The following is an 18,473-nucleotide window of genomic DNA, read 5'->3' on the forward strand; positions in this document are numbered from 1 at the left end:
TGGACCAATCACAGTTGTCAAAGGCCCGCAGCCCTCTGATTGGTCAGAGCTGGGTCCTGTGGCTGGTGGGGTTGGAGCAGGGGATGGGGTGGCTCTTTCAGAAATGCTCAGAAATGATTGTACAGAGGAAAATCCATTCAGCAAAGGAGGGGGACCAGGAGAGGTCAAGGGTGCCACCGCAGCCAAGAAGAGAGGGTCATATGCATGAAGCTGTTTCTCTAAGATGAAGTGACATAGTCCAAAACTCCAACTTGGAGGTCATGCACTAACCCCTGTTGTCACCCACCACAGGGCTGTGTGTGTGTGTGTGTGTGTGTGTGTGTGTGTGTGGTGCTGGGGCTCAAACCCAGGACCTTGTGCATGTGAGGCAAGCACTCTACCAGCTGAGCTCTATCCCCAGCCCTTCCCACAAGTCTGGATGGTGTCCTGATTCTTGATTTAATAACAGCAAGTTATAATAGAAGCAATAAGAGTCATCACAGTAATATGGACAGATGGGCGTATGTCTAAGCTCTTAGATAAACATATTTATCTTCACGGAAAGATGATTAGGTTGGTGCTACTATGATGCCCATTTTCCAAATCAAGAAACCAAGTCAAGGAGATTTTTTTTAAAAAAAATTGTGTACAAAAACACTTCTAAAACAGAGAGGAACAAATACTCAAACACTTGCCCAGTCAGCAGTAAACGTATGTAAGATCTCCTGTTGTATGTTTAAAAGTGTATGAATCTACACACTATGCTAAGTATGAAAACAGCTCAACTGGAATGATATTTATATAATATTCTGAAACTGGCAGAAATAAAGAGACAGAAAATAGATCTGTTGTCACCAGGGGTTGGGGGGGGGGCGGAGGTAGAGAGATTGATGACAAAGGGCACAGGGGGCTTTGGAGAATAATGGAATTTTGTATCTCATTTGTCGTGCTTGTGACCCAATGGAATATGTTTGTCAAAACTCACAGAACGGTGTACTAAAAGGTTGAATTTAATATATGCAAATTGTACCATAATAAAAAAACGGAAAAGAATAAGCATTAGAGACTGATCATTCTTCTCTATATTCGTGTGCATTTTTCTAGAAAACTAGTATTTTAATATATTTACCGAGAGATGATGAAATTAGCCCTGTAGGAAATGCCCATGGATTCTTGCCAACTTCATGTAAGGATTAAAGCCATTGACTTTGGACTCCTGCTGACTTTAGGTCAACCGTTGGCACAGTCACCAAAGAGTGCCACCTGTGGGCAAGTCACTTAATCTTGCTAAGCCTCAGTGTCGTTGCTACAAAGTGAGTGGGTGATGTGGTCCGGATATGAGGTGTTCCTCCAAAGCTCCTGTGTGAGTGTAGGAATATTCAGAGGTGAAATGACCGGACTGTGAGAACTGTGACCTAGTTTGACTGGACTGAGTGGGTGGTGACTGTAAGCGGGTAGGGCATGGCTGGAGGAGGTGGGACATAGCGGGTATGCCCTGGAAGGGTGCATCTTCCTGTGACCCCTTCCATCTCCCTGCTTCCTGGCCACTGTGTCCAGAATCTTCCCTCCGCCATGTCTTTCTGCTGTGTTGAGTCCAGAGCAAGGGAATCAACCCATCATGGACTAAGCCTCTGAAGCTATGAGCCAAAATAAACTTTTCATCCTCTAAGTTGTTCTCGTCAGGTATTTTGGTCAGAGTGATGCAAAGCGACAGGGATGGTGGTACCTGTATAGTGGGACACTTGCCTGAAAGAATTTTGTTACCAGTGGCTATTGCCATGGTATTGCATGTCTACGATCGATCCATGATCGAAAGTTAGCCGTCTGCAATCTCCCGTCAAAACATCAGTGACATTCTTCACCAGAGGAAAACAGTCCCCAAATTCATTTGGAAGAATAAAAAGACCCAGAAGAGCCAAAGTCCTTCTAAGCCAAAAGAACAATTCTGGAAGCATCACAATGCCTGACTTCAAACTGCATGGTTTTGGCACCCAAACAGACACACAGACCAGTGGTGCAGAATAGAAGACACAGAGACAAACTCCCAGAGCCGTGGCCGTCTGATCCTTAACAAAGGTGCCAGAAACGCACACCAGGGAAAAGACGGCCTTTTTAACACAGGGTGCTGGGAAAACCAGTTGTCCACATGGAGGAGAAGGAAATTAGACCTTTATCCTCACCCTGCCGATAAGTCATCCCCTTCCTCTAGCCCTGCTCTGTATGACCCTGGGGTTTCCCAGGCTCCCAGGGCACCTGGCTTCCGATGGCCCTGACCAATGGCAGGCAAGGACCAGAGACTGTGCACCAATAAGAGAAGGAGAGGCAGGGCCCCTCTGCTCTGTTCAGGTGGCTTCTGGGGCAGGGACTGTATTCTCCGTGGCTTTAGCTCTTCTGGGACAGATCTGCCTTGGGCATTCCTGACCTCTCTGAACAAGAGTTGGCAGCAAGCCTAGTTGCTTCTCTCTGGGCTACCACTTCATCCATGTTGGATTTTCACTCCTCAATCACATAGGCAAGGGGTTCTCCCTAAGAGCCCCTTCTCTTTTAAATCCTCGAAGTCATATCTGTTCTCCTGCTTAGAAACGCCCTGACACAATCCTCACGGCTGAGAGGTTTGCAGGCCTCAGTTTGGAAAGCATAGATCTGACTTGTGCTTTCTGGTTCACCATGAGCTCACTGGGGGGTCTTGGCCATGGTGGTCAACAGTCCTGTTTTCTCAGTTGTAAAGCCAGAGCGTTCTGAGTGGTGGTCACTAAGATCGGCTACTCTGCAGATCGGCTCTTCTAGAACTTTGCACAACGGCTTGGATGAACTTTTCCACCACGACTCTCGGGAACATAGGCCCGCATTCTCTTTACTGATAGCCTTTGATGATGTGGTCTGTCTGGGTGGCTCAGCCAATTGCTGAACGAGCTGGTCTAGATCCGGGTGGTGAGAACCTGTGCAGTGCTCGGGATGAGGGAGACCATCTTCTCACTGTTGCCTTGAGCAGAACCAGACAGACAGAGCATCCTCATCACCCCTGCCTGACACCTGGCCTGTCCTTCCTGCAGCCACGGGCACCAGACCTGGGCAGTGGCTGGTTCCTCAACTCCCGCATCACGAGGCACACGGCCAGCAACCCTGCTGGCTCAGCCCACGTCGCAAGTTGCAGAGGCCTAGAAATGAGGACATTCCACGGTCTGGGTTAATTAAGATCTCAGCTTCCAGCAGATGCTCGGGGGCCTGAGAAAGAAAGCCATTTCCTCCTTCCCAGGAGCTCCTCTTTCTCTTCCCGTCAAGACTTTCCCTGGAGACTCTGGGGGAAAAGAACACGGGTCCTCACTCTGTTCTCAGACCACGGCAGCGGCCATGGACCACAGCCAATAACAGTAACAGTGACAGCCTTCTGCGTCCCAGGCACCTGTTCAGGAGCATTCAAAGTTCGCACCTCATTTCATCTCCACCACCACCCAACGGCTAAATCCTGGGTTCCACATTTTTTTCAGCTGGTAAATGGCTTTAGAAGTTATGTCCCTGCTTAAATGCCTGTCACCTCATCAAAGAGAATTTTTCTGAGGACTCAATATAACATACATGTGTACTCAGGCACGCATGTGTGCACACGTGCGCACACACACACACACACACACACACACACACATTTCCACCTCACTTGCTTTGTCTGGGCGGTTTTTATCACTACTCCACCTAGAGAGCCATCCACTTTTTATTATCTGTCCTTCCCCCAAATTCCACTGGGGTAATGTCTCTTTTCTTCTTCTTTTGTGTCTCTAGCACCTATTACAGCTTCTGACACACAGGTGCTCATATACACCGGTTGCATGAACTCCTTGAGTAAACCAGTTCCCTCACAACAGCCATTATTTTTGGAAAGCATTCTAATCATTTATGTCAACTGTTACCATCTGTCCGGAGTGTTGGATCCAGGAGAATCGAGGCCTTGCCTAAAACAGTGCCTTCCATCCAGGAAGGGGTTAATAAATGTGTCTTTGGAACCGAGAGCTGGACTTGAACTCTGTTCTCTTTGATTCTCAGTGTCTGGTTTTGGCCTCCACTTCCAGCTTAGCCCTGGTCATTGGCATCACAAACACCCTGGAACAAGAGCCAGAGGTGACAGTCCAGTGTTCTTCCGCACAGGAGTCCAAGGAGTGTGTCCTGGTCTCTGTGCATCTTCTCCTCCACCAGTTCACAAAGCCCCGACAACCTGGCCCAGCTGGGGAGAGCGTGGACCAGGACTCACAGCTAACACTGTCCAGTCCCAGCTTCGTCATGCTGGGAAAGTCCGTGGAGGGACTTCCTAGTCTTAGTGCAGGATAGATCCAGGTGTCAATAAGGGTGGAAATGTGTTCATTCATTCCCTTAAGTTAACTGAGCACCTACTCAGTGGAAGATCCTATTCCAGGTACTAAGAGTCAAAAGGGGAGAAGGAAGACAATGTCCTCTTTCCCTTCCTGAAGTCTAAATCCCAGCAGTGGGGAAACACGCAGGTACATCCTTTTGGAGCAAAGGTGAAATCTGAAGATTACAAAAGTCAAAAGACATGTGCAAGTTCACACGGCTGTCTATCCAGGTCCCAATCCAGGGTCCGACACTCCTGACACCTCAGACCCGAGGAAGAGCGAGGCTGGAGCAGCCCATCCCTCATGGAGATGCCAACTAACACCCCCCACCCCAGAAAATAAGGTGGAGGTGAGGAAGGAAGGGAGAGAGGAAGGCAGCAAGCAGGAGAGAGACTGTGGGCATGCAAAACGTGCAAATGCACAATCTCTCAGAGCCCTGCCCCGGGGGATGCTGCCTGGTCCCATAAGTCGGAGAGTAAGGATCACCTCTCAGGAAGAGGCCGCTCACCAGGGAACCTCTAACTGCAGTCCCCCAAGTCTTAAGCCCAAGTCCACTTCATGACCCTCAGAGCTCGGGTCAGCCCTCAGTCCACTCCAGCTGTGGCCCCTCTACCCCTCAGGTTCCAGGATGCCCTGGTCTGCGAAGCCCCGCAGGGCTGCCCAGAACCTCCTCCAAGTCAGGCTCACTGCACCCCCGTTGCCAGGTTCCCAGCAGACAGCGCCCACAGCCAGCTGTCTGATCCAAGGTCAGACCCTGCTTCTGAACCATGCTGATTTTTGTCCTAAAAGGGGTTGGCGGTCCTAAGACCCTTTGCCCCCGAGCCTAATGATGTTGTCAAACCAAAACTCCAGAGACTCAGAAATCTCTGAAATGAAGGGTTTATTGAGTCATTCATTCCCTGCCAGAAAAAATGTTCCCATGACTTCCAGCGAGAGGTGGAGAATGTTGGCCAGACATGGAGCTAAGAGTGTTTTTGTAAACTTGGGGGGAGGGGGGAAGCGCTGGTTCCGTTGAACCTTGGACATAGATAAGAGGGGTGGTAAAACCTTCGCTATAGGAGGGCCATCACCATAGAGCATTGTGGCTTCTGTACCCATCGGGTGAACCTTCTGGAAAGCTGACATGTGAACAGGGGGGCTGGCCCTGGTGGTTAAGGTTTTAACACACACTCAGAATGTAAAATTCCCTTCTGTTCTTTGTGGCCTGGAGCTTGTAACGGATTAACCTCCTTTCATCTCTCCTCCTTTCCCTTCTCTGGCCATGTGTAATTAAATTTAAGACATCTCAAAATGTTTCTCTTATCAATCCTAAATCTGCAGAGATCCCTACAACCTTTGAACTATTTGGAAACAATTTGAGATTCGTAGACAGCTCTAAAAATCCTAAGAGCAGAATCCTGAAACATCTTTCATGCAATTTCTTGCAACAATAACCTCTTCTGAAACTGTGGTTGGATAGCCCAAGCAGAGTATCGACACAGCGAAGTCGAGATGCAGTGTGTATCCTTCACCGTGAAGATCCCAGCGCTGCTAGTCATATCTGCACCCACCCTCCCCCACCACCTCCTTCACCCCTGCAACCACCAATCTGCTCTCCATCTCTATCCAGTCGGCATTTCGAGAATGTTCTCTAAATGGAATCATACAATACGGAACCATTTTTTTTTATGATAGGTTTTCATCACTCACTCGGGGTATTTCTTTCAAGATTCATCCACATTATCACGTGCATCAAGAGTTCATGCATTTTTATCACGGGGTATTTTAGTATTCAAAGGCATAAATGCATGAAAGTCTGTTTGCATTTAAACACTGAAGGACATCTGGGTCATTCCAAATTTGGCTATTATCAATAAATTTGCTGCACACCTGCATGCACACAGGTTTTTGTGTGAATGTAAGTTTTTATTTCTCTGGGATAAATGCTCCGCTGAGTCATGTGGTAGGGTGCTAAACTGTGTTTAGTTTTTTAAGTAAGTGCCAAAGTTATTTTCAGAGTGGATGAACCATCTTACGTTTTCACCAGTTTCTCCAGGTCCTCGCCAGAATTGAGGGTTGGAAATTTTTTTTAAATTTTAAATTAGTCATTGTGACAGAATACGTTCATCATATCCGATTGTTTTCATTTGCACTTCTCTGATTGCCAAGAATGTGGACATCTTTCCATGGGCTCAATTGCCACATGTCAAGACCCCCTGCCCCATGTCTTTGATCCATTTTGTAGTTGGATTTCTTTTCTGTTCTCACTCTTTAGTATTGCAAGTTCTTTGTATATTTAGATACTAGTCCTTCATCCGATGTGGTATACAAACAGTTTCTTGCATCTGTATTTTGGGTTTGACTTCCTCTTAAAGGGCTTTTGCATAGAACAAAGGTTGTTAATTTTCTATGAAGTACTCTTTTTCTTTTAAGGATGTACTTTTGATGTCAAGTCCCAGATAGATCTGTTTGCCTAAACCAATGTCCCAAATATTTTCCCCTGAATTTCTATTTTTTAAAAAAAAATATCTTTAGCCAGGAGTAATGACACAAACCTATAATCCCTGTAGCAGCTGGGGAGGCTGAGTCAAGAGAAATCCCAAGTTCAAAGCCAGATTCAGTAATTGAGGAAGCCTCTAAGTAACTTAGTGAAACCCTGTCTCAAAATAAAAAACAAAAAAGGGCCGGGGATGTGGCTCAGTGGTTAACTGCCCCTGGGATCGACCCATACATAAGTAAAATAGCTTTACCTTTTACATTTAAATATATGATCCCATTTAAATAAATTATTGTGAAGATATGATACTTATGTAAAGCTTTTTTTTTTTTAGTTCAATTGCCTTTTCATAGAACTTACAGACTAATGCTATCTAAAGGTAAAATGTATGTAAAAAATATCTTGCTAGAATTTTGCTAGGAATTATATTAAACCCACATATTAATTTGGATAGAATGGGTATTTTTACCACCAGACTATAGGCTTCTTTGGGGGGTACTTATACAAATTCACTTTCTCCCGTGGTTACAGGGCTTTTCAAATCATCTCTTTTCTATTGAGTGAGTTCTGTTAGGTGGTGTCTTTCCAGGGACTGTTGACTTTGGTGTAAGAGGTCACGTTGCTGTTTCTGTGAAGTTCTTCCTGGTGTCCCCCATATTGTTCTGCTCTCTGTACCGTCTGCAGTGAGGACCCCTGTTTCATTCCTGATATCGAAAAATCATATCTACTCTCTTTTTTTTTCCTTGGTCTGTCTTGCTGGCGTTTTGAATCCCACCCATCTCTCCAAATAGGTAGTTCTTTTGTTGATTGATTTTCTCTTTCATTTTTCTGGGTTCAGTTTCATGGGTTTCTGCTCTTCTCTTGATTATTTCCTTTTTTTGCCTTAGACTTATTTTGCTTTTCTTTTTTCCATGTTCTCAAGATGGCAGATTAGGGACTTGAATCTTTTCCTCTCTTCTGCTCTGTGTACTTTGTTCTGTAATTTTTCCTCTCAGCATTTCTTGAACTGGGTGCCATGAATTTTGATGTGTTGTATTTTTATTCCACTAAATATATGTATTTATATTTCCCTTGAGAGTCCCTCTTTCATTCGTGACTTTATGACTCAGAATTATGTTGTGTATCTTCCAAGCATAGGAAGTCTTTTGTGTTGTTGTTTTTTGGTTTGTTTTGCAGAGCTGGGGATCCAAACCAGAGCCTCGCCCGTGCTACATAAGAACTCTACCATGGAGCTACATCCTCAGCCCTGTGTGAGCTTTTTCTGTTGTTTCTGTTATTGATCTCTAGCATCAATTCCCTTGTGATGAGAAAACATGCTCCGTAAGAATTAGATTATTTTGAATTTTTGAGATTTATTTTATGATTCAAGATGCAGTCTTGGTAAACATTCCATAAACACTGGAACGAGCGTGTATTCTGTGGTTGGTTGGTGGGATGGCCGGCAAATGTTGAATAGATCCTGTTGGCGGATGGTATTATCAAATCCATCTATAACCTTGCTTGTTCTCTGCCCTATTTCTTTATGAATTGTTGAGACCTGGTTGTGGAAACCTTCAGATATAATTGTGCACTTGTCTCTTTCTACTCTCACGTCTGTCAGCTTTTGCACTATATATTTTTGTAGCTCTATTTAAGGAATACATATTTAGGGTTGTTACTTATTAGTGTTCTGCCACAGTCCCGCTGCAGCAAAATAAGGGGGGGGGCGGTGACGAACAACTTGTGTAGATTGATACAGCAGGAGTGGGAGCCGTTTATTGTAGGACAACAGAGGTATTTATACATTCCACACAGCTTATCTAATTAACATAAACTAGATACAGCAGTCAACCAATAAGGAATCTCCACACTTAATGGCTCGCTGGCGCCATCTCACAAGCCACTCCCCCTGGCAAAATGCCAGGCGCCATCCTGACTTGTTTACATACTCTAACAGTGTACTAATCATTTTATCCTTGTACAATAGTTTTATGATATTTAATACTGTATAATATTACTTTCTGTCTCTGCTGAAGTCTACTTTATATGATATTAATATAGCTATCCCTGCTTGGTATTGTTTAATGTTTGTATGATATTTCTTTCTTCCATCTTTTTATTTTAATCTTGCTTACTGCATTGTGTTTAAAACTATTTTCCCATAGATGATACATATTTGGGTCATGAATTTTGTTTAAGCCATACTGCCATTCTCTGTCTTTTATTTGGCATATTTAAATCATTTATATTTAATATAATGATTGATATTTTAGGGCTTAAATTTGCCTTTTCTTTTTTCTATTTGTTTTTCGTGGTACTGGATATTGAACTTGGCAAGCACTAAGCTACATCCCAGCCCTTCTTATTTTATCTTGAAGCAGTTCTTGCTAAATTTTAAAGCCTAACCTCAAACTTGCAGTCCACCTGCCTCAATCTCCCGAGTAGCTGGGAATACAGGTGTGCACCACTGTACCTGGATTGTTCTCCATATTTTTATTATCCTCTATGTACATAAATTATCAGTCTACTGGTGATATTATTCTGCCAATTCAAATGAAATCTTATCTCTCTATAGGCTCATTTACCTCTCCCATTCATTAGATAATTATCTTAAATATTTCCCTTTTATACATTTAAAATGTTAATGTATGTTACAAGTTTTGCTTCTGTTAAATATAATTCAGAAAACTCAAGAAGGAAAATTTGTGTTATCCACTCATAATTTCACTTATCACAACTTTATTTTTTTTCTTATAATCTCATTCTTTATAGTTTCCTTCCTGATTAGATAACTTCCTTTTTTAAAAAGGTTCAACTGCTGTTGATAAATCCTCTTAGTTTTCCTTTATCTGAGAATGTCTTCATTTCTCCATTCCTGAGCAGCATTTTTACTCGACAGGATTCCAAGTTGACAGTTTTTTTTTTCTTTTAACTCGAAAGAAAATTTTGGGCCATTTCTGTCTGATCTCCGTGGCTGGTAAAAGAGTCTCTGTGGTTATGATTGTTTCCTACAGATAAGGAGGCAGATTTTTTTTTTTTTTTTGGTTACAAATTCTTTCTGGCTTATTCTATTTGGGGTTCACTCAATTTTTTGAATTTATAATTTTGTACCTTTGGCCAAATCTAGAAAATTTGCAGCCACTGTTTCTTTGAATCCTTTGTGCAACCCCCACCTGGGTTCCATGCACCTTGCTCCCTCATGATGGTCTCACACATCCTTGAGGATCTAGTCATTTTTTGGTCAGTCCTCTCTCTCTTGCTCAGATTTGGTCATTTCTCTTGTTCTGTTTTCCAGTTACTGATTCTTCCTGCTCTCTCCATTCTGATATTCAACCTATTCATTGAGATTTTTATTTCAGTTACTGTGTTTTTCAGTCCGAGGTTTTACATTCAGTTTTTCTTTGCATCTTTTATTCTTGGCTAATAATTTCTATTATTTTTTTCCCATTTGTTTTAAGCATGCTGTTTTTTTTTTCTCTCAATGTCACAGTATCTTTATGGAATGTCTTTAAGATCATGTGAGGCTCAGCTATAATTTCATATTCCTGAATCATTATAAAGACTCACACTGACTGAAGGAAGGCAACCTATTAGGACCCAGATTCTTATGATAGACAGAAAAAACAAAAATCTCCTCCCGCATTGTGATCCCTGAATCTGTGAAGACGGTACCTGGTTACTTGATATGTCAGAAGGGACTTTGCTGATGTGACTGATTTCGGGAGTACAAGATCAAGCCTTATCCTGGATTTCACGAGGGTCCTTATAAATTAAAGTGGGAGGCAAGCAGGTCAGATTCAGAGAAAGAGGTGTGAGAACGGAAGCCGAGGTTGGAAGGAGGGGTCTCCGCACTGAAGATGGAAGGGTCCCTTACCTGAGGAGGGGGATTTGGAAAACATGGGAGTTGGATTCTTTCCTGGGGCTCCCAGAGGGAACATGGCTCTGCCAATACCTTGATCCAGGCTCAGTGACCACCGTACTGGCCTTCCCACCTCCAGAAGTGTAAGACAATGAATGTTTGCCGTTGTAAGCTGCCGAGCTGATGGTGATTTATTCCAGCAACAATAGGAGACTAATAACAGTGCACCTTGACAACATTAAACGGGCAAGCTCTCTAAGAGACCATGATGAAGAGTGAGTGATTCACTGTCCGTTTGTTTGTTCAACAGTCATTGGCGATCCAGATACAGTCCTGAATGAATTCACCTTGAATCACGGGTGAATTCAAGCAAACATCAGTTTCCCCCGAATCTGCGCAGTGAGGAGGAAGCAGTGGGCTCAGGGAGGATGGCTGAGCGATGGGGGGGACTAGTGGCATTCATGGAGCAGCAGAAACTCCCAGAATCTCTTTCTATGCACTGGATTCATCTTTGCCCACGACCAACGTGTCCCTTTCTATTCTCCTTTCAGAATGACTTAGACCAGAGTTGAAGGACCTTCCGGAAGGTTCTAGGACAGTCATCCAGATGCCTAACAGGGCATCAGAGCCACCGTGCACCTCCCACTGCGTTCAGTCTGGTTCCACCATTTACAGCCCACGTGACCTTGAGCCCATGACTTGACCTTGTCGCCGTCCTGGAGAAAACAGGAGCACTTACCCTTGGGGGTTGTTGTGAAGAACAAACGAATTAATAAAATAGCCTCTGACCGATGCTAAGTGGCATCTGTGAAATTGCTGAGGTTTGAAAGGACATCCTGGGTCTGACCCTCCATTCGAATTCCTGGAATTTCAGCCACTCCACAGGGGGGTTGGGGTTTGGGGCCTTTAGGAAGGTTACTCCGTCAACCTTTTCCTTCCCAGACTCAGGAGGGAGAAAGTAGGGAGAACTTTACCCACAAGCTAGCTCAGAATTAATCTGCTATTAATTCACCCCTCTTTTTTAAAAAAATACCTGACGTTGGTGCTTCATCAGGGAAAGATCAACGAGAATCTTGTGCATGTGCACTGTGTGCCCAGCTGCTCTTCTGTCACAACTGTGTGTGTGTGTGTGTGTGTGTATCCTTGTCCCGCCTCCTAGTGAGATGCATATGTACCCCACTGTGAATCTGTCACCTGCTATGGCAGAAGGGACTTAGCAGGAACTTGTGAGTACACTGGGCCCACACAGATCATCCAGGGAATGGCCCCATCTTGAAACTCTTCATATATATAAATTGTGAGTCACAACGCAAGATGGTTTACACTAAAATAGAGGAATAATAAGACATCGTGATAGCAAAGGCATGTTGCAGGGGTGGGGTGTGTGTGTGTCGCGGGTGAGCGTGGTGTCTGATGGTGTGAGTGTGGTGTGTACGGTGTGTATTGGAGTGAGTGTGTGTATGGAGTGTGTGATGGGTACATGATGTGTGTTGGCGTGTGGGGTGTGGGTGTGGGGTGGGTGTGGACAGTGTGCTGTATGTGTGTATGTGTGTGTGTGTGTGTGTGTTGGGGTCACATTCACTTCTGGGGGAGGCAGAGTATTTAATAGAAAACAACCCAATCAATCAAATATGTGGAAGAGGAACAGGGAGGAGAAAGATATTCTAGGCACAGGTTAGTCTTCCTCTCAGAAGACTCCCGACCTCAACTCTTTCTGCCCTGGGGGAAGGGGAAACCACGCTCTGTCCCTCATGGGAGCTGTCCTGCAGGACACACACAATGAGGCTGGGATCAAAGCTACATTCGTGGCTGGGACCTGGGCCAACAGATTCTCCATCCATCCAGGCTGCAGGGAAGAGCCGCGTGGGAGACGGGGTGGACTCAGAGGATCAGGAGAGGCCTTAACTCACCAAGACAATCAGGACCCAGGGCTTGGGGCCCAGAGAGACTGGGGGTCAGATGCTGATGCTGCTACTTATGGGCTGCGTGGGTTGGGCAATTTATTTAGCCTCTTTGACCATCCCAGTACAATACAGATCAAAATCGTGTTTTTCTAAAGATTCTTGGGAAGACTCATGACATAATGCTTGTAAATACTGAGGCTCAGGCCTCCTAACACACATTAAAAATAAAAATGGTACTCGTTGGTAGAGGTGGCTTTGGGGTTGATAATGGCACCGCTGGGTATTTTTGTGTGTTTGATGTTGTGTGTGTGGGAGGCCAACCTGACGGGTGACTGAGTTACACTCCCCAGCTGGGTGCTGAGGCGCTCAGTCACAGAAATGGGTGTGTCTTGCTACAGCCCCATGGGTGAAGCTATGCTCACCTGTTCCTTTGTAGTATAACCCCTTGCCCTGTTTAGGATAGAATCTTCCATGGAAGTGCCTTGAGTGTGTCCCCTTCTCTTACTGTACCCTTGGGTGTGGCCTACCCAGGTGTCAATCAACCTGCTGACAGCGGACATCAGGAAGATAGACTCAGCCCCCTGAAACCTGACCCCTTGCCTCATTTGAATAGCTTCTCCTCCATAAAAGGGGTCAGCGCATGCTCTCTCTCTCTCTCTCTCTTTCTGCGGACCCTTAAGGTCAGAGGAGCTGTCACAGCGACCCCAAAGGAAAAGGTCTTTGTGTCTCTTGTGTGGTTATTTGGTGCAGCCCAGTTAGCCCAGTTTAACCAGAGTGACCCCTGAGCCTTTTAGTCGCGAGAACAGCAACCCGGCAGTGTGTGTGTGTGTGTGTGTGTGTGTGTGTGTGTGTGTGAGATCAAAGTAGTGAACATAACATGAGTTCCTTATCAGGCAAGAGAATGCCCGGTGTGTATGTTCCTCCTTGGCCCCGTCACCTGTCACGGTGGGTGCTTCTGTAGCGCCCTGGGGCTCTACAGCTAAACCACAGAGATGCCCACAAAGGCAGCCTTGGTGATTGGCTCAGGAAGGCCCTGAATTCTTTTAAACCAGTGGCCCCCTTCTCCTAGGCTGTCCTGTGAGGATGGGGTCATCTGACTAGGGACCTCTTGATGGGACTTTGGTTAAAGGTAAGTCCTTCCATTCCAACCCTCCAGCGTGGTGCATGGGTGAAGTTTCCAGGGACTGGACAGAATGGGTAGAAGCTGCCTGGTCCTCTCCATCGGTCCTTCAACACCGGGAAACCTTTCCCTCGCTGGTCCTAGAGGGTGCGTCCGCCCTTTTCACGGTTGTATAGACCATTAGCCGTTGGTAAGCTTGGAGGTCTTGGGGGCTGTTGAGGGTCACGGTCTCCCTGTCTCCACCTCTGCTCCACTCATATCTGGGTTGGTCACCTGTGTGTTTTTGTGACCAAAACACCCGACTAGAACAACTTGGAGGAGTTGATTCTGAGCCCTGGGTTTCAGAGGTGCAGTTGGTGGTTACGGACTCCACCGCTCTTGGCCTGAGGTGAGGCTGAACATCATGGCAGGTGGGGCAGGGCCCAGGAAAGCTATTCAGCTCTTGGTGGCCTAGAAAGAAAGAGCAGTATCCAGGATGACATATAAACCCCCAAGCGCATGGCCAGTGATCTCCTTCCTCCAGGTACGCCCCAACTGCCTACCAGTTAGTCCATTCACATTATTCATCCACCAAGTGGATTAACCCACTGATGAGGTTACAGCTGATCTCTTTCATCTCCGAAGATTCCTGGGTTCACACAGGAGCTTTTGGGGGACACCTCCTATCCTAACCATAACCTACCTATGCCGTGTGCCATACTGAGGATCAGGCTACAGCAGATGGGCAAGATTCACTGGAGTGAAGTCATGCTTCGATCCATCGAGCATCTACCACGGTCCGCGCTGTCTTAATAAATAAGTGGTGGATAGGTGGAAACTAGCCCAAGTGGTGTATTTGTCTACAGAAGAGTGTGCAGATATCAGAGAGAAGTACAACATGTAGGTGCAGGTCAAGATGTCTAGCCAGAGCATTGGGATCAATTTCTAGCTCTACCACTCACAGCCGGGATGCTCTGGGGATGATGACAACCATCTTGTTTTTCTCATCTATAAACAAGGAGCGTATTGTCATCACCCAATAAATAGCCTATATTTCACAAGGATGTTGTGCAGTTCAAATGAAGCTTCTTTGGGCATCCATGGGTTTGATTTTTCTTTTTTTTTTTTTTTTTTTGACTCCTATTTGAGAATTCCCTCACACACTGGTCTCTGGCATGACACACACTTGCTTCTAGCCAAAGGTTTTTAGCAACACGGACATAAATAAGTTCCTGAGCCTCAGGCTTCGAGAGAAGGGAAAGAAGGTAAGAAATTACAGAAAGTCAGAGGAAAGAGCTCTCGGAGTCTATTAAGGAGTTCCCATATATTGCAAAGAAATAGATATTTGGCCAAACAAGAAATCAATGGGCTGACTGAATTACCCGATAGGTTCGCTCACTTCTCAGAGCATGGCCGTGGCTCTTGGCGTTTGGAAGGAGAATGGATTTTTATTGCTTAATTCTCTGTAAGTGAAGGGCTAGTGAATTGTAAAATCCCGTTGCTTAACATGTAACATTAAGTAAGTATTGAACTTGCAAAGGAAAAAAAAAAATCAATTTCAGGATTGGTTGCTTTTCGTCAGGAATTGAGAGCAGAGTGCCAATATCGCTCTTCTGCTTAATTTATAAAACACTGTGCGGGAGACACTAAGCAAACATGCTCGCCACCCTGGGGCTCAATTTCCGATCGGTGGCTGGCACAGAACCTTACGTGGGCTCCTTCATGACAAGGTCCCACCAGCTGTTCTCAATGATGGAGAGTTCTAGAAAAGGTCACTTCCCTGGTATGGACACGCAGGTCACTCACCATTGAGGTGACTCCAGCTCCTTGGAGGTCTTCTTTGAGCATTAGACCCTGGCCTTTCCCCAGTTCCCGTTAATCTCAGATTTAGCCACCTCACAGGACACAGGACTCCCACGTCCACCCACAGGTAAACCTGCATCTTCTAAGCCCTGCATGGGTGGCTAGACTGTGTGCATAAGCGTCTGACCCCGTCTGCCCATGGACTGGCCATCTTCAAGCCTCTGAAGCAACCCAGTTCACCTGACCTGGTTAACTCTTGATTGTTGTTTGTTTGTTTGTTTTGGTACCAGGGATTGAACTCAGGGGCACTCCACCACTGAGCCCCATCCCCAGCCCTATTCTGTATTTTATTTAGAGACAGGGACTCCCTGAGTTGCTCAGCGCCTCACTTTGGCTGAGGCTGGCTTTGAACTCGCGATCCTCCTGCCTCATAACTCTTGGTTTCTTGTTCAGTCATCTGTGTCAGAAATCAGCATTATGATAGTTGTTTAAATTATCATTAGAAACTCTGTAATTACTAGTTGTTTATAATCACTATTAAATACGGCGGTGAGTGAGGGACCAAAGAAAATTGGCCAAAATTTTTGAAGCCCAAACCGATCCCAGTTTTGTGACTTCCAGAGGAAGTCACCCTAGGAGCTGAGAGTCCCCCTTCTCCCACAGACAATCCCCTTTCCTCTTCTTCCAGAAAGTGCACCAGTGGATCCCACTACGGACATATTCTACCTTTCCGATCACTTTTTTTTTTCCCTTGGAAATCACACCTGCACAGTTCCTCGCTGTGTTTCTGCGGATGCTGGTCTCTGCCTTTGAGGCCCTGTCTTCCCTCCCTTCCTTCGTCTCTGAAAACACTTGAGGGCCGAGTATATGCCGGTCCCTGAATTTGAAAGATGAGCCTGAACATGATCTTTGCTTTTAAGGATTGGCAACAAGAGGATCATAGATGATCAGGGTGTCGAATGTGGTGCTTTAAGTACCAAAGAACTGGAGCTGGGAAGGGTATCTCCACGCTACCCTGCGAAGAGCGAGAAGATTCTGCAGGAGGAGAAGCTTGATGTGAGTCTTGACAGAGGAGGAGAAACCTCAAGGATTCTAGGCTGATGAGAAGTACCTAAGGAAGGTTCGCCACATGCAAGAGACTGCAAGGAGCCCATCGTGGATATTATCCTGAGCTAGGACTGAGAGATTGAAAGTAGGCAGGGCCTGGTCCAAGATGGGTCTCACCTCCACTCTGAGATTGTTTCTTGTCCTGCAAATGGCAGGGCCCATTGGTAGGTGCTGTAGCTGGACACGAGGATACGTGGGTTCGTTTTTAAGAACATTCACTCTGGCAGCAGCAGGGAGAATGTTTGGAAGGCCGGAAGAGATTCTGGAAGAAAAGGAGGCACAAAGAGAATTCATGAGGGTGATTGGAATGAGGATGGGGCAGCAGGTGTAGAGACGAGGCAATTGATGTTTAATGAACTTGGGATGGAGAGCATCTTTTTCTCTACCTTATATAGCTCCACATGGGTACGTTTATATGTGTACAGATTATACATCTTTGCTTTATATTTGCACATTACGATGCAATTTGGACTTTGTGCTTGACAGTTATTAAAAGACAAAATTTTTTCAGATATTAATTATTTGTTTTTTTGTGTGTGTGTGTGGTTCTAGAATCAGACAGTAGTTAGGACCAAAAAACGGATTAAAATGCCTCATTCCATCACAGGGATAAGATATATTTATAGCTAGAGAAAAAGGAAGTGAGACATACAGAGAATGGAAGTGAGGTTCAGAGACAGTCCCTGGGTACAGTTCATGCTGTCTTACGTGAGCATGTTTTGAATAGTAGGCTGTTTGTGATTGGTTGAGCCTTGACTACTTGTTACAAGAGTAGGTTACAGGTGCTTTACATATCAAGTTAGGTCATACTTCACTGTGCACCGCGAAACCTTTAAGTCAGTCTTAAAATATGGAATCTGGGTGCCGTGGCCCAACGCCTGTAATCCCAGCAACTTGGGAGGCTGAGGCAGGAGGATTGCAAGTTTAAAGCCAGCCTCAGCAACTTAGTGAGGCCCTAAGCAACTTAGTGAGACCTTGTCTCTAAATAAAACATAGAAGCACTGAGGATGTAGCTTCATTGCAAAACCCTCTGAATTCAATCTGAAAGAAAGAAAGAAAGAAAGAAAGAAAGAAAGAAAGAAAGAAAGAAAGAAAGAAAGAAAGAAAGAAAGAAAGAAAGAAAAAAGAGATAGATAAGCTTTAGACCAAACTTAACACAATCTGTCATGGACATTTTTAATAGTCAACAGCTATGAATCGAGTATTTTTTCTAATTTATTTATGCACATGGATGCGGAGATCTCTTGTGCTCTCAGAATAAATACCTTTTTGGTTTCCTCCAGTATCTCAGCACAAGCTCCTAAACCCTTTGGGATTTCTGAGTGCTGGGGCTGAAGAGTGCCTCTTTTGTCATTCATAATGAGCCCCTTTCAACCAGGAGGAGATTGCTGGAGGATGGGATTGGTTGCCAGAGGAACAGCCCTGTGGTTGGATGATTGACACTTTCATCCCCCAACTCTAATCTCCAGAGAAGAGAAAGGAGTGGGTGATTGAGTTCAATGGCCAATGGTTTAATCAATTGTGCCTTCATAATGGAACCTCTATTTAAAAAAATTTAAAAATAAAACAATAAAACAAAACAAAACGAAAAACAACTCAACAGCAGTGCTTTAGGGAGTTCTAGGTTTGATAAATCTTCACACTCTTTGGGAACAAAAGCCCTTGCACCTGATTCCTCCTTTCACCTCCTCATTTGTATCTTTTGTAATACCCTTTATAATAAATGGATAATAATAGTAAATGTTAGGGAGGGGAGGGGTGACAGGGTCCCTCATCCATCAGAGGGGTCACGGCCAACATCTCCATAACAAAAGACAGGTTAATGAGGGAGAAACATAACAAATTATTCCATCAAAGTTTTACATGCAGGAGAGCCTTGGGAACGAAGACCCCAAGACCCCGGGTGAAGTGCTCATTTTGATGT

This window comes from Ictidomys tridecemlineatus, chromosome 10, assembly GCF_052094955.1.
Source record: "Ictidomys tridecemlineatus isolate mIctTri1 chromosome 10, mIctTri1.hap1, whole genome shotgun sequence".
Taxonomy (NCBI): Eukaryota; Metazoa; Chordata; class Mammalia; order Rodentia; family Sciuridae; genus Ictidomys; species Ictidomys tridecemlineatus.